This window comes from Pogona vitticeps, chromosome 1 (genome assembly GCF_051106095.1).
Source record: "Pogona vitticeps strain Pit_001003342236 chromosome 1, PviZW2.1, whole genome shotgun sequence".
In the NCBI taxonomy this organism is placed as follows: Eukaryota; Metazoa; Chordata; class Lepidosauria; order Squamata; family Agamidae; genus Pogona; species Pogona vitticeps.
This window is the reverse complement of record NC_135783.1, coordinates 347,348,813-347,361,964: the sequence shown is the minus strand read 5'-3', so window position 1 is coordinate 347,361,964 and position 13,152 is coordinate 347,348,813.

Genomic DNA, 13,152 nt, shown 5'->3' with positions numbered 1-13,152 from the left:
TCATTTGAAACAGTAGATACGAAACTCCTATTATGAGCATCAACTTCCTTGGCCAGAACAGAAGGCTGAACCATTTTTTATTGTTTGTTCCGTAGCAACTTCCTCATCCTCTAAAACAAAGCAAGCCAAGTGTGCTGCTTATCTACCACCCCATAGCGCTCTCTGGGCAGTTTATGATTTAATGATGCAGGCTAACCATTGCCCCCCACTCCCAGCAAGCCGGGTTACTCAATTTAGGGACCTCTGAAGGATGGAAGTTGAATCAACCTTGAGCCGATTACTGGATCCCATCAGGATTGAACTTAGGTTGTGAGCTGAGTTTTCATTGCAGTACTCTGGTTTAACCACTGTGCCATGAGGCTCTAAAGTCTTGCAGACTAAGTCAAGGATGTGAACCTCCAGGTGTTCTTCAACTCCAATTTCCATCAGCCCCAGCCAGAGTAATCCAAGATGCAAGGAGATGTACTTCAAGCTTATGTAGAGATTCTCTTCCACCTACTGCCAGGAATTCACAATGCACTTCATCATCTCTCCAAGGGACGTGGTGGCGCTGCGGGTTAAACCGCTGAAGCCTCTGTGCTGCAAGGTCAGAAGACCAGCCATCGTAAGATCGAATCCACGCGACGGAGTGAGCTCCCGTTGCTTGTCCCAGCTCCTGCCAACCTAGTAGTTCGAAAGTATGTAAAAATGTGAGTAGATGAATAGGGACCACCTTGGTGGAAAGGTAATGGCGTTCCGTGTCTAGTTGCGCTGGCCACGTGACCACGGAAACTGTCTATGGACAACAACGCTGGCTTTAGGGCTTGGAGATGGGGATGAGCACCGCCCCCTAGAGTCGGACATGACTGGACTAAATGTCAAGGGGAACCTTTTCCTTTTCCTGGTCATCTCTCCACCCCTGTGCCCTATTCTTGTCACTTTGTTTTGGCCCTTCTAAAATCTTTATGCAAACGCTTCCCAGTATGTCCAGTATCTGAAGCTGGAAAACATTTCTCTTTCTATCTCTTTGGACTACAGTTTCCAAAATTCCACAGTCAGCATGACAGTGGGTGTGGTGTCTGTGGGATTTTGGGAGCTGTAGTTCATACCAGAAATGGCTGCTAGTATTCGGCCACAACTCAAGCCATTTGGATAGAGGTTGTCACGGGTTGTCCTCGATACCATGAAAACAAGCCTTGGTTTCCCATGAGCGAATTCATGCAGACCAGTTAAAGGACTTAGAGCAGAAGGTCATCACTAAGGTTTCGGCACATGTCTGGAGTTTTGCCCATTTGGACATAAGAACTGTATGAATGTTCCATTTAATCTATGTTTATTGGAATGTAGTCAGCAAAATGGATTTTCTCATTTTCAAGTCCAAGGACAGCATAAGCAGCATCATCGCTTCTGGAAATGACTTCCTTTTATTCCGTAGAAGTTCTGGATGAGCTCTTGTTTCCAGAATAATTGTTTTCTGCACTTTCTTTTTTTATATATATATCTATATATTTCTGTGGCTGATGAATGTCTGTACATGCAATATTGTGCCTTAACAGTTTCCTTATTATGTGACCCTTCATTTCCACCCCACCCCCCTTGTGAAAATGGTACATTATGTGTTATTGTTGAGAATGGTTTGATGCTCAGTGGAGATCCAGTTTCTAAGAATTTGGGTCTAATATTTAAAAAAACAAAAACAAAGAAGAGAACAATTCTCCTCTGATGAAACATTTGACTGTAACCAGCACAGAGCTGACCTTGGAACTCCACACATGAATCCACCCTCAGTTTAAATTGCTAAATGTTTTCACTGCTTGCCCTAAACGTTTGCCGTTGGTTTTAACTGCCGCTGAATCACATACATTATGAGCTTGGTTTAAAATTCATTTGGCCTATGATATATAGAAATTGCTCTGTGCTTTCCCCCACTCCTCTGTGAGCCTGAACCTTGGTTTGTGCTAGAGATCATAGAATCATAGAAAAGTGAATTTGGAAAGGGCCTGCAAGGCCATCAAGTCCAACCCCCTGCTCAGTGCAGGGAGATGGGCCCGAACTGGTGGTTCTGTAGTTCGTGCCAGTTTGGCAGCCAGCCCCACTGGTGTTCCGTGGTTCCAATACAATTTTGAGCCCTGCCTCTTATGGTGTATGGTGGGTACCCACTAGGAGGCGGTGCCTGGGCTTCTCTGCCCTGCCTCCTCTGCGCACTGCCTCTGAGTGGGTGCCTGCCAGAGGAGGCGGGGCTTGGAACTGCATCGGAACTGCAGAACACCTATTGAGCCAATCAGCAGCCCAAACCACTGAACTGGCTGGTGGTTCTTCACCATTTCTAGTTTGCACACACGTGCACGTTCTCTCCCAAAATCCTGCATGATGTCAACCGAGCAAGAGAAGCCATAACAGCATTTGAAAACAAAACCTTTGGCATATTTAAATGTCTTATTTATTATGTTTTCCACACCACTGTTGATCATGATAATTGGATAGTTCACTCATTAGTATGGCAGAAAACAGACAGTGGTGTTACCACAGGTTTGTTGATTGTTTTAATTATGATAAAAATGATTTATTAAGCAGCAGACTCCCTTCAGCACCATCAATAACGGGTTCAACCAAGCCACTGTCTTGGGTCTTTCTGGATGGAAAGTGGAGTGTTGGATTGGGGAAGGAGCGTCCAAAGACAGGATCAGAACTTTGAAAGTTACTTTTTAAAAAGTAATTTGTTCTTATTACTAGTTGCAATGTTTTTAAAATAACCCGTTGTCATTACTTGTTGAAATGCTGAAAAAGTTAACTCCCTGCATTACTTGATGTCCTGCTTCTCCCTTGTCTGTTAGTTTCTGTTACTTTGGCGGGGGGAGGTATACGTAGGATTGACAAGAAAAAAGTATGAAACTTGAACAATTCCCATTGACATGTCTTTTGAAATGCCCTTTCAAAGTAACTTCGGAAAGTAACTAGAAAATGTTACTCACAACATCAGTAAAGTACTTTCAACACTGCTTAGGTAATGTTTGAAATGTGTCTTTATTACACTATTACAGGCAACTATGGTACTTGTAACTTGTTACTTACAAGGATGAACTGGTTGCAGTTCTGTCACTTAGCACAGCCGGATTCTAAACTCACTGGGTTTTTACAACCATTACATTCCACCCATGTTAGTAGAAAGTCAACTTGGATCTGGGGCAGAATTTAAATAGAACTGGGCAGAAAACACTCCAAACTCAACTGGGATGCATTCCAAAGCTCCAAAAGGCAGATCTGACTGGGTGACTTTTGCCCAGCCCTAGCTGAAACTCTCACGAAAGATGAGAGACCACAACGTGGTGGTACGTTGATTCAATCCTGTAAAGTGAGCCCGCAAGGTAAGGGTAAAAGTAAACTGAAAGTGAAACATGGCTATCTTGGCAAAGACAGAGTGATAATCCATTACAGGATCATTCATTAGCTTCTGGAGATATTGGTGAGGAGATATTCTTTGGGATGTATATGCTGTTACAAATTCATGTGTATGGAAGAAGCCATAGGTGCTCTTTTCTACCATCATCTGATGGTGGAGGGGCTCAACATGATACAGATGCTTAACAAATATGCCTCTATTAGATCCTTCCCCTCATTTTAAGGTTCTCCTTTACTAGAATTGTTTCCTAGAATTGTTTCTCTGAATCCTCCAGTCAGCATGCCCATGTTTTCTGCAGGATTCTAGCAGTTGGTGTGAAAAAAATACTTTTCAAAGTTCCGAACAATTATTGTGCACATGCATTTGGACCCCCATAGTCACAGAGGATTGGTTTCAAGCCTCCCCCCGCAGATGCTGAAAACTGTGAATGATAGTGAATGCTATACATAGCATGGTAAAATGAAAATCCAGAAATACGTATTTCCACCATGTATTACCAGAACTGGCTACTAGAGGGAGACAGAGACCATGTTATGTGTTAGTCAACAACAAAGTATAGCAAGGTCTCTGCCTCTCTCTAGTGGCCAGTTATGGTAAATATAACAAGAAAATATGGTAAATATAACAAGAAAATATGTATTTCAAGTTTTTTTTCTTTTAATATTTTTAATATTTTCAGATATTAAAATATTTTAAAAGAGCACCTAAGTGAAACCATGGAAACTGATCCCATGGATATGGGGTTTCTACTGATTAGTGACATTTCAAATTTGTAGATTCCTGCTGTAATCCAAACTCCCATGGGATATTGGGGTATCAGATCAAGAACGGCATAGAGGCAATGCATTGATCCCTACATTGAGGAGTTTCCTTGCATTGCCCATAGAGATTTTCCCCCTCACTACTGTTGTTCTGCTGGCCTTTCCTGTGTTGCATAAGCCGCCCGCTGCTTGCATCTTGGGCCAAAATATTCAGAATGCTTGGCAAGAGAGCAACCTGGCTCACAACTAGAGGAAAGCCCACCAGATGGTGAGACTCATAGTGAGAGTGAAGAAATGGGTGGCAGCGTGAACCCTAACAAATCTTGTCTGGCATAAGCTTGTGTGGACCGCAGTCCATTTCATCAGGTGTTCCAGGTGAGATCCCGAAAGTTTTCTGGACGATAAACCTTGTAGCCCTTTTCAGTGTCCAAGGGCCTTTCTGAGACTTAGAATCCCTCTAGAAATTTCAGAAAAATTATGGGCCGTGTTAACTCTTCTCTGACAGCTTTCATCAATCACACCATTTAGGCTACAATAGTGTATCCTCTTCGTTCAGAGCAAGCTACGCTGATTCATGGTGGCAGAATTGTATTCACACAAGCAGGGGGTTGCAGCACTTCATAGTTCCTTTGGCTGTCTCTGGCTTTCACAGTTTCACAAGCAAGGTTGCGCCATTGAAAGCCATTGAGTTTTCTGCTCGTGCACATGGCTATTGGATTCTTCCTTGAACAAATGATGGGGAATTACAAACCACACACAGAACTCATCGTTATATACATGGTAAGGGGCTAATGGATTTTGGTGATCGAGCCTTAACATGTGATACAGGATTGTGATGTAAATCAGCTGAAATTTGCCATTTTATACAGTATCAAAAAATTCACACCAACAGGAGTTATTGGACCCTCTTGGTTTCACACTCGAAATTTTGTGGAATGGTGAGATTTTATGGTAATTGGCTGGAATGACTTATCATATGTGTTGTACAATCAAAATATTTTGGACCTACTTGAGACCGATCTAAGATATTTCTAAGAGACTCATGTAGATGTGCATGGTATGACTAATAAAATTCTATTTCTATTGAAAACCTGTTTTTGTTAGTCTTCTTTATCATCACATGCTATTGATCTATAACAAACATTGTTTGTTTGTTTGTTTGTTTAATTGGATTTCTACCCCGCCCATCTAGACCAAAGGTCTACTCTGAGCGGCATTGTTCTTGTTATTAACCCTCATTTGCTACAATAGGATGCTTTGATGTTGTTGTTACTTGCTTTCAAGTCACCCCTGTCTTATAGCAACCCTATGAATGAATGGTTTCCAAAATGCCCTGTCCAGAACAGCCCTGCTCACCTCTTGCAAACCCAAGTCTGTGGCTTCCTTTAGGGCAGCTCCCAGAAATCCTGGCCAGCAAAGGTGGTGGTGAAGGCTTCTGGGACTTGTAGTCCAAGAACATCTGGAGGCCCAAGGTTCTAGTATTATTGGTTTTTTTTCCAGTGAATCTTGCCTTTTATTTATTTGTTTGTTTGAATTATACCGTCCACCTGGCTGCCAAGGCCACTCTGGGTGGTTTACAACATTACAACATAATGTAACATAATAAAAAGAGCAATTAAAAAACTTATGTAAACCTAATAGTTTTTTTAAAAAAATCAAAATTAAACAAATATACAAAACAACATAAAATTCATAGAAATAATTTAAAGGCACGATGTGCCCATAGTATGATGGCGTGAGTTTCATCATTTTTGTCTCAAGATATAGTTTAGGTTTGATTTGATCTAGGATCCACTTGTTCACCTTTCTGGCAGTACAGAATATCTGCAAAGTTCTCCTCCAGAACCATATTTCAAATGAATCAAGTTTCACAACCTTACATGGTAATTGTAAATGTATTGTGAATGATTTTGGTCTTTGTCTCCAGTGAGACATACTCACATGTCATATAGTCGTTTCTAATTCCTTCTTTGTTGCCTTTCTGAATCTTAGTCTTCTTCTAGTTTCTTGGCTGCAATCTCTATTTGGATTGATCATGGAATTAAGGTATACAAAAATCTCCACTCATTGTCAGTGTTAAATTCTTCTCTTGACATGATTTTTCTCTTCTTCACGTTCAACTGCAATTCTGCTTTGACACTTTCTTCTTCAACTTTCCCTAATACCGTGTTTCCCCGAAAACAAGACAGGGTCTTATGTTAATTTTTGCTCCAAAAATGCATTAGGGCTTGTTTTCAGGGGATGTTTTATTTTTTTCATGTACAGCAATCTACATTTATTCAAATACTGTACAGTCATGTCATCTTCTTCTGGTTGCTGCACAATGGTGGAGGGTGGGGTTTCACCTAACTAGGGCTTATTTTGGGGTAGGGCTTATATAAGGAGCATCCTAAAAAATCTTATTAGGGTTTATTTTCAGGTTAGGTCTTATTTTCGGGGAAACAGGGTACTCATTTCAAATGATTGCTACTTTCTGCCAGTAAGATGGCATTATCTGCATATCTTAAATTACTGATGTTTCTTCCATTCTGTTTTTGCTCCTCCTTCTTCTTAATTTACTCTGGTTTTCCATATGATATATTCTATCTATAGGTTGAATGGATAGAGATAAAATGCACTCTTGTCCAAAACCCTTGCTTATAGGAAATGATTTTGTCTCTCCGTATTCTGTCGTAATAGTAGCTTCTTCTCCATCAAACAGCTGGTGACATCATCATCACTCCTGTGCAGATATAATCACACCAACAGGATTTCAGCTGCGATTTTCTCAAAAATAGATGCATTCTTGTTTACAAAAAAAGGATTAATATTAACATTAACATATTGTCCCAAATCCTGTACAGTAGATGGCACTAGACTAGTGAATTAATGGGGATTTGGTGAGTCAACTCCTCTATATGACCCATTGATTCAAATTGGACCTGGTCTAATTGTGACTTACTTTGCTAACAGGATTTCAGCTACTAAATACAAGCAGTTTTTTCCCCCTAATATCTGGTTCACAAAATACAAGACATAATTATTTAACCCTAGGCACGTGGTGGCGCTGCGGGCTAAACCACAGAAGCCTGTGCTGCAGGGTCAGAAGACCAGCAGTCGTAAGATCGAATCCACGCGACAGAGTGAGCGCCCGTCGCTTGTCCCAGCTCCTGCCGACCTAGCAGTTCGAAAGCATGTAAATGCGAGTAGATAAATAGGTACCATCTCGGTGGGAAGGTAAACAGCGTTCCGTGTATAGCCGCGCTGGCCACGTGATGACGGAAACTGTCTTCGGACAAACGCTGGCTCTACGGTTTGGAAACGGGGATGAGCACCGCCCCCTAGAGTCGAACACGACTGGACTAAATGTCAATGGGAACCTTTAACTTTACCTTTAACTTTACTACCAACTTCAAAACGCTGGAAATCTCATGTGGTCAGAAAATGCCTCAGAGCTCATTCACTGAAAGTCCTCCCCCCCACACACATTCTGACGGATGATGCTTAAAAACATCAGCTATGCTACTGTGTGTGCATGAAATCAAATGAGGGGCCTGCTGTTTCTTAAAGCTCCCATGTGATCAGGACCAGGGCGAATACTGCTGTGTAACCTGAACAATGCATTCTTTCTTCCTGCAATTTTGGATTGCTCAAGGGAGCATCTGGAGTCAGGCTGGGGAAGCTGGAGCTGTGCCAAGAATTCAAATCAATTGGAAAATGTATTACAAAAGCTGAAGCAAACCATTATGATCTCCACAAAGAGCAGGGAAGAGGCGCAGCACAGAGAAATGAGCCCGGCCTGCAGCAAGGGTGTATGTAACAAACGGAACACTTTTCGTGTGGGTATCGTTAAAGACAATAAATGGAGGATCTCAAAAGTGATTAAAACATCTGGTTTTTCCTGCAGCTTCAAGATGTATGACAGAAGGGTTGGAGAAAGAGGGTTGGTCACACAATATTAGTTGGTCCAAATATTAAAGCTAAATTGGACTTTGGACTCTCTCCAGTCCAACTAACTTCAGCACCCTAGTTTTCTAGCTAAAAGAGCAACTCAGACCATCTCACCCAATGGGGGTTTAAGCTTCTCAGACGGTTCTGGTTTAAAGCAGGCCTTGTGGCACGGTGGTTAAATTGCAGTACTGCAGTCAGCCCTCCGTTCACGTGAGTTCGATATCGACGAACTCAGGTAGCTGGCTCAAGGTGCACTCAGCCTTCCATCCTTCCGAGGTTGGTGAAATGAGTACTGAGCTGGCTGTGAGGCCAAAGCATAGCCTGCATAATTCAATTGTAAACTGCCCAGTCTTCTAGCAGAGTGGGGTAGTATATAAGTAAAAACAATAAACAAACAAAGCACTCTCGAAAGTCCAAAGAGCATTTTAAAAGATTCTCCAGGCTGAGATTCAAGAATCATTGAAAAAAAAACCCACTACAAAAGTAAAATAACTGATGCTTACTGGAAGTGGTAGGAAGAAACACGAAGAGGGAAATGAGTTGCCTTAAATCTCTCTACAGGAGGAAAGAAAGGAGAGGGGGAAGTATAAATGAAATGAAATAGGAAGATAAATATAGCTTCTCTTTCGAGGAAGCAGGCATATGCCAGGTGTCAGAAAATAATGCTGAAGGAAGAGAGAGAAAGCTTAAAAGAAGGTTTTCTAGGAATGTTCTTGTTGGGAAAAAAATATATGATCTTGCTTTTCTTCTCCTTTAAAACCAGAAATCAGTAGGAAGTATGTCCTCTGTGTGCTGCTCATTTAACTGTTATTCCATATGAAAACTTGCTGTGTTGTTATGTGTGATCAAGTTGCCTTCTATGAGTGCATGAATGCCAAAATGTCCCATCCTCAACAACCTTGCTCAGCTCTTGCAAGTTCAAACCTGTGGTTCCTTTAGGGAATCATTCCATCACATATTTGGCCTTCCTCTTTTCCTGCTGTCTTCAACTTTTCCCAGCCTTATTGTCTTTTCCAGAGAGCCCTGCCTTCTCATGATGTGCCTGAAGTAGGATAGCTTTAATTTTAATATTTTTGCCTCTGGAGATAGTTCAGGCTTGATTTGATCTAGGACCCAGTTGTGTGTCTTTCTGGCAATCCAGGGGATCTGCAAAACTGTCCTCCGCCATTAAAACTTGTTGTTGTTTAGTTGTTAAGTCATGTCCGACTCTTCGTGACCCCATGGACCAGAGCACACCAGGCTCTCCTGACTTCCACTGCCTCCCAGAGTTGGGTCAAATTCATGTTAGTAGCTTCGATGACCCTGTCCAACCATCTTGTCCTCTGTCGTCCCCTTCTCCTCTTGCCTTCACACTTTCCAACATCAGGGTCTTTTCCAGGGAGTCTTCTCTTCTCATGAGATGGCCAAAGTACTGGAGCCTCAGCTGCAGGATCTGTCCTTCCAGTGAGCACTCAGGGTTGATTTCCTTCAAAATGGATAGGTTTGTTCTCTTTGCAGTCCAGGGGACTCTTAAGAGCCTCTTCCAGCACCACAATTCAAAAGCATCAGTTCTTTGGCGGTCAGCATTCTTTATGGTCCAGCTCTCACTTCCATATGGGAAAAACCATAGCTTTGACTATGGGGACCTTTGTTGGCATTAAAACTTAGGTGTCACAAATTTTACTACCTCTCTGATACCTAGTGCAGCAAGAAATCTTATCAGTTACCCTAAATATGTCTTCCAACTTTTAATTGAGGCACCAATGACTGAAGACTTTAGCTTTAGCAATTAGGAGTTAAGTGTAACACAGCAGCTTATCAGAGGAGCAAATTAGAAAACCAATGCTGATTGACATGAACTTTAAAAATAAAAGAGACTAAAATAGATTCTAAAGAAAAATCTGTTTCAGAACCTTGGATTTTGGTCTCTCTGTGGCCTCTTTAAGTCCTAAAAGAGGGCAATCGGAATCAGTTTAGAAGAGGGCTTTCCCATCTTGCTGAAATGAAAAAACAAAATACCAGTTGATAACTAATATCCCATACCTTAGGGGAAAAAAAAGATAAACACCTAACTTTGAAGAACTCAGAAATAAGGAATATTTTAAATTCAAATCCACCACTCCTGTTCTGTGATGGAGTTTTGATTTTTAACTTTGTGGTGTGACAAGACTGTAAGCCAGTGAATGAAACACTGCAATGAATATATTTCAGTACTTAAACCCAAAGCATTCAAACAACAACAATTGTTGGGATTTTGTAAGCTAGAGTCCAGGTGAATGTTCTGGCAGTAGCAGATACTCTGCATCGGTCTCTCTGATTGCCACTGGCTAAAGGGTATGTTAAAAAATAAATAAATAAAAGTGCGTGCAACTCACATGCAACTAGGCAGAGTTGCACACATCCTGAAATTGAAAAAAGGAATCTTTCAATCAGTGGCAATATGATTCCTGTTGTGGAGGTGGAGCTTCACAAAACAACACTGTCCCTGAATGGAGCCTATATGCACGGAGAATATTGTACGCCACAGAATCGGAGCTTGGAAAAATTACTGGACAGGATCCTGTTGCTACTCCTAAGTAGAGTAGACCCATTGACTTGGTGGTATTTATGTAAGTATTGATTTACCATTCAGTACTTTAGTCAACTGGTGTACACGTGGATGGGACTAGCAATAGGACACTGGCCACCATTAGGGACTGTTCCTGCAGATCCATCCATCCCTAGCTATGTTGGCTAGGGATTATGGGAGCTGTAGTCCAAAACACTAACTTTTTCAAACTCTGGAAAGCTAGCCCCCCGGTGCATGAAGGGTTCTTGAGATGGGCAGTGACATTGTGATGGGGAGAACAGAACCACAAGAAGCTGAATGTTTCACTAGGGCTGTAGATTAATCTTATTCTAATATTATTGTAAGAAACCCTTCTTTTATCAATCATGCTTGATAAGTCGTTTTTCATTTGAAATATCTAGAGCCTTCAGTTTGGGCGTAAACACCTGAAAGGCCTGGTTTAATGTAACGTGAGTTCAACAGAAAACAAAACTATGTTAACAAGAGCTAATCAATGAGAAGAAATCAGTTTAAGTTGTTCTCGTTTTTGAGTGACAACTCCGATAACGTGTGTCTTGAGGCAGAAAATATCCATTATGCTAGAACAAGATTCGAGGAGTTGAAGAAATACTGCAAGCAAATGAAATTGGAAGAAACTGTCAGTATCTCAAAGTCTTGCTTAATTATAACGTGGTGGTGACTATGGGGAACATTGATTTGCTGGGTTCAGGCCTGTGAACCATCAAGCTGATGTTCTGATAGATTTTACAGGAAGACCTGGAAAACTGAAGCAGCGGCTCAGTCAAAGAAACAGCCATGGATAGTTCTGAGTAGATGCAGGAGAAATTGGGGCTAGACTTTGGGCGGAAATAGATATGATGGCAGCTTGGTTACAGAAGGTGAGGAAAAGTTTTTACTCAGAAGATGCCTTCTTCATGTCTGCTGCGTTTTCACAATCAGCTTGTAAATGAAGCCTAATGTTTGCCTCCAAATGACCAAGCTCTGGACAATACGTAGTAGGCTGACTTGCAGGCTCGGAAGCTGGGGGGAAAAATGATTTTTGAGAATAATGCAACATTTGTTCTTACTTGCAATAACATTGCAATAAGTAGCAGGAATTAACTGATTTTAAAAAACAACTTTCTAAACTCTGTGCCTTCCAAGTGCTTCAACGTGATCTCTAGTAAAGAGTAGATGAAAAATGCTATTTCAATAGTCAGCTGGGAATATCTTCCATTTTCCGATCAGGCCCCTGGATTAGTTGACTAGTTCCTTACTTGATGTGAGGTCTGTGGCCATTTGCAGCTGTTATTATGGTTTGCTCATGCTGAAGCAGGTGGATCAGTCTCAAGACAATAGCACTGATTTTTAGACTCCAAATCCCATCATACTTAACAAACAAGCCAATGGGAAAATGCTTATCATAAGTAGGCCTTGTGCTAGACCATTCCATCCATCCATCCATCCATCCATCCATCCATCCATCCATCCATCCATCCATCCATCCATCCATCCATCCATCCATCCATCCATCCATCCATCCATCCATCCATCTATCTATCTATCTATCTATCTATCTATCTATCTATCTATCTATCTATCTATCTATCTATCTATCTATCTATCTATCTATCTATCTATCTATCTATCTATCTATCTATCTATCTATCTATCTATCTATCTATCTATCTATCTATCTATCTATCTATCTATCTATCTATCTATCTATCTTAATTACATTTTTATCTTGCCCAACTAATGGTGGAGCCACTACTTTGAGCAGCTAGCAGAACAAGATCCAAGTAACATTATAATGATAGAAACACTAAAAGAAATACAGATAAGACATCTTGAAAATACAAGATCTTTATCTTGAAAATAAAAGATCTTTTTAAAAGACAATAAAATTAGAAGAATAAGAGGTGGCTGGCAGAGAGAAGTTCAAAATAGGATTAATCAAAACATAAGATTGATTTGGAGCAAGGCTATGAGAAGTCTTAAATTGTCTTCTAAAACCAAGGCCAGACGGGGTGCAATTGCACATCAGATGGAAGGGAATTGCAAAGCAAAGCAATGTCTACAGAGATGGCCCGGTTTTGAGTGATATCTGGGCCTCCCTTGGGGTGCATCTCATTGTAAGAGGTGTGGGTGGGACAGGTAGATGTTTTAAGGAAGAGGAGGTGCTCAGACGGATAGCAAGGTCCTAAACTGTTCAGGGCTTTAAATGACAACATAAACATCTTGAACTTGGCCCAGAATTATACAGGCTAAGTAGAGCATGGTAGAGTCTTTGGCAAACACTCCCAGCATTTTGGCCTATGGCTCCCATTTAGACTCCCCACCCCCCAAAAGACCAAGTGCAAGCAATTGTAGGCATTGTGCTCAAAACATCTGGAATGCCCAAAGGCTCTCTCCTTCTTGTCCTCCTTTACATGGTGCTAAGAACAATTCCTCCAAGTATGCTTGCAGTCTAAGAAGTCAGACTGACGCTTCTCCAGAAAGAGTCATTTAGCAAAACCAGACATAATAAACAAGTTGTACGAGAGGCTGTGAAA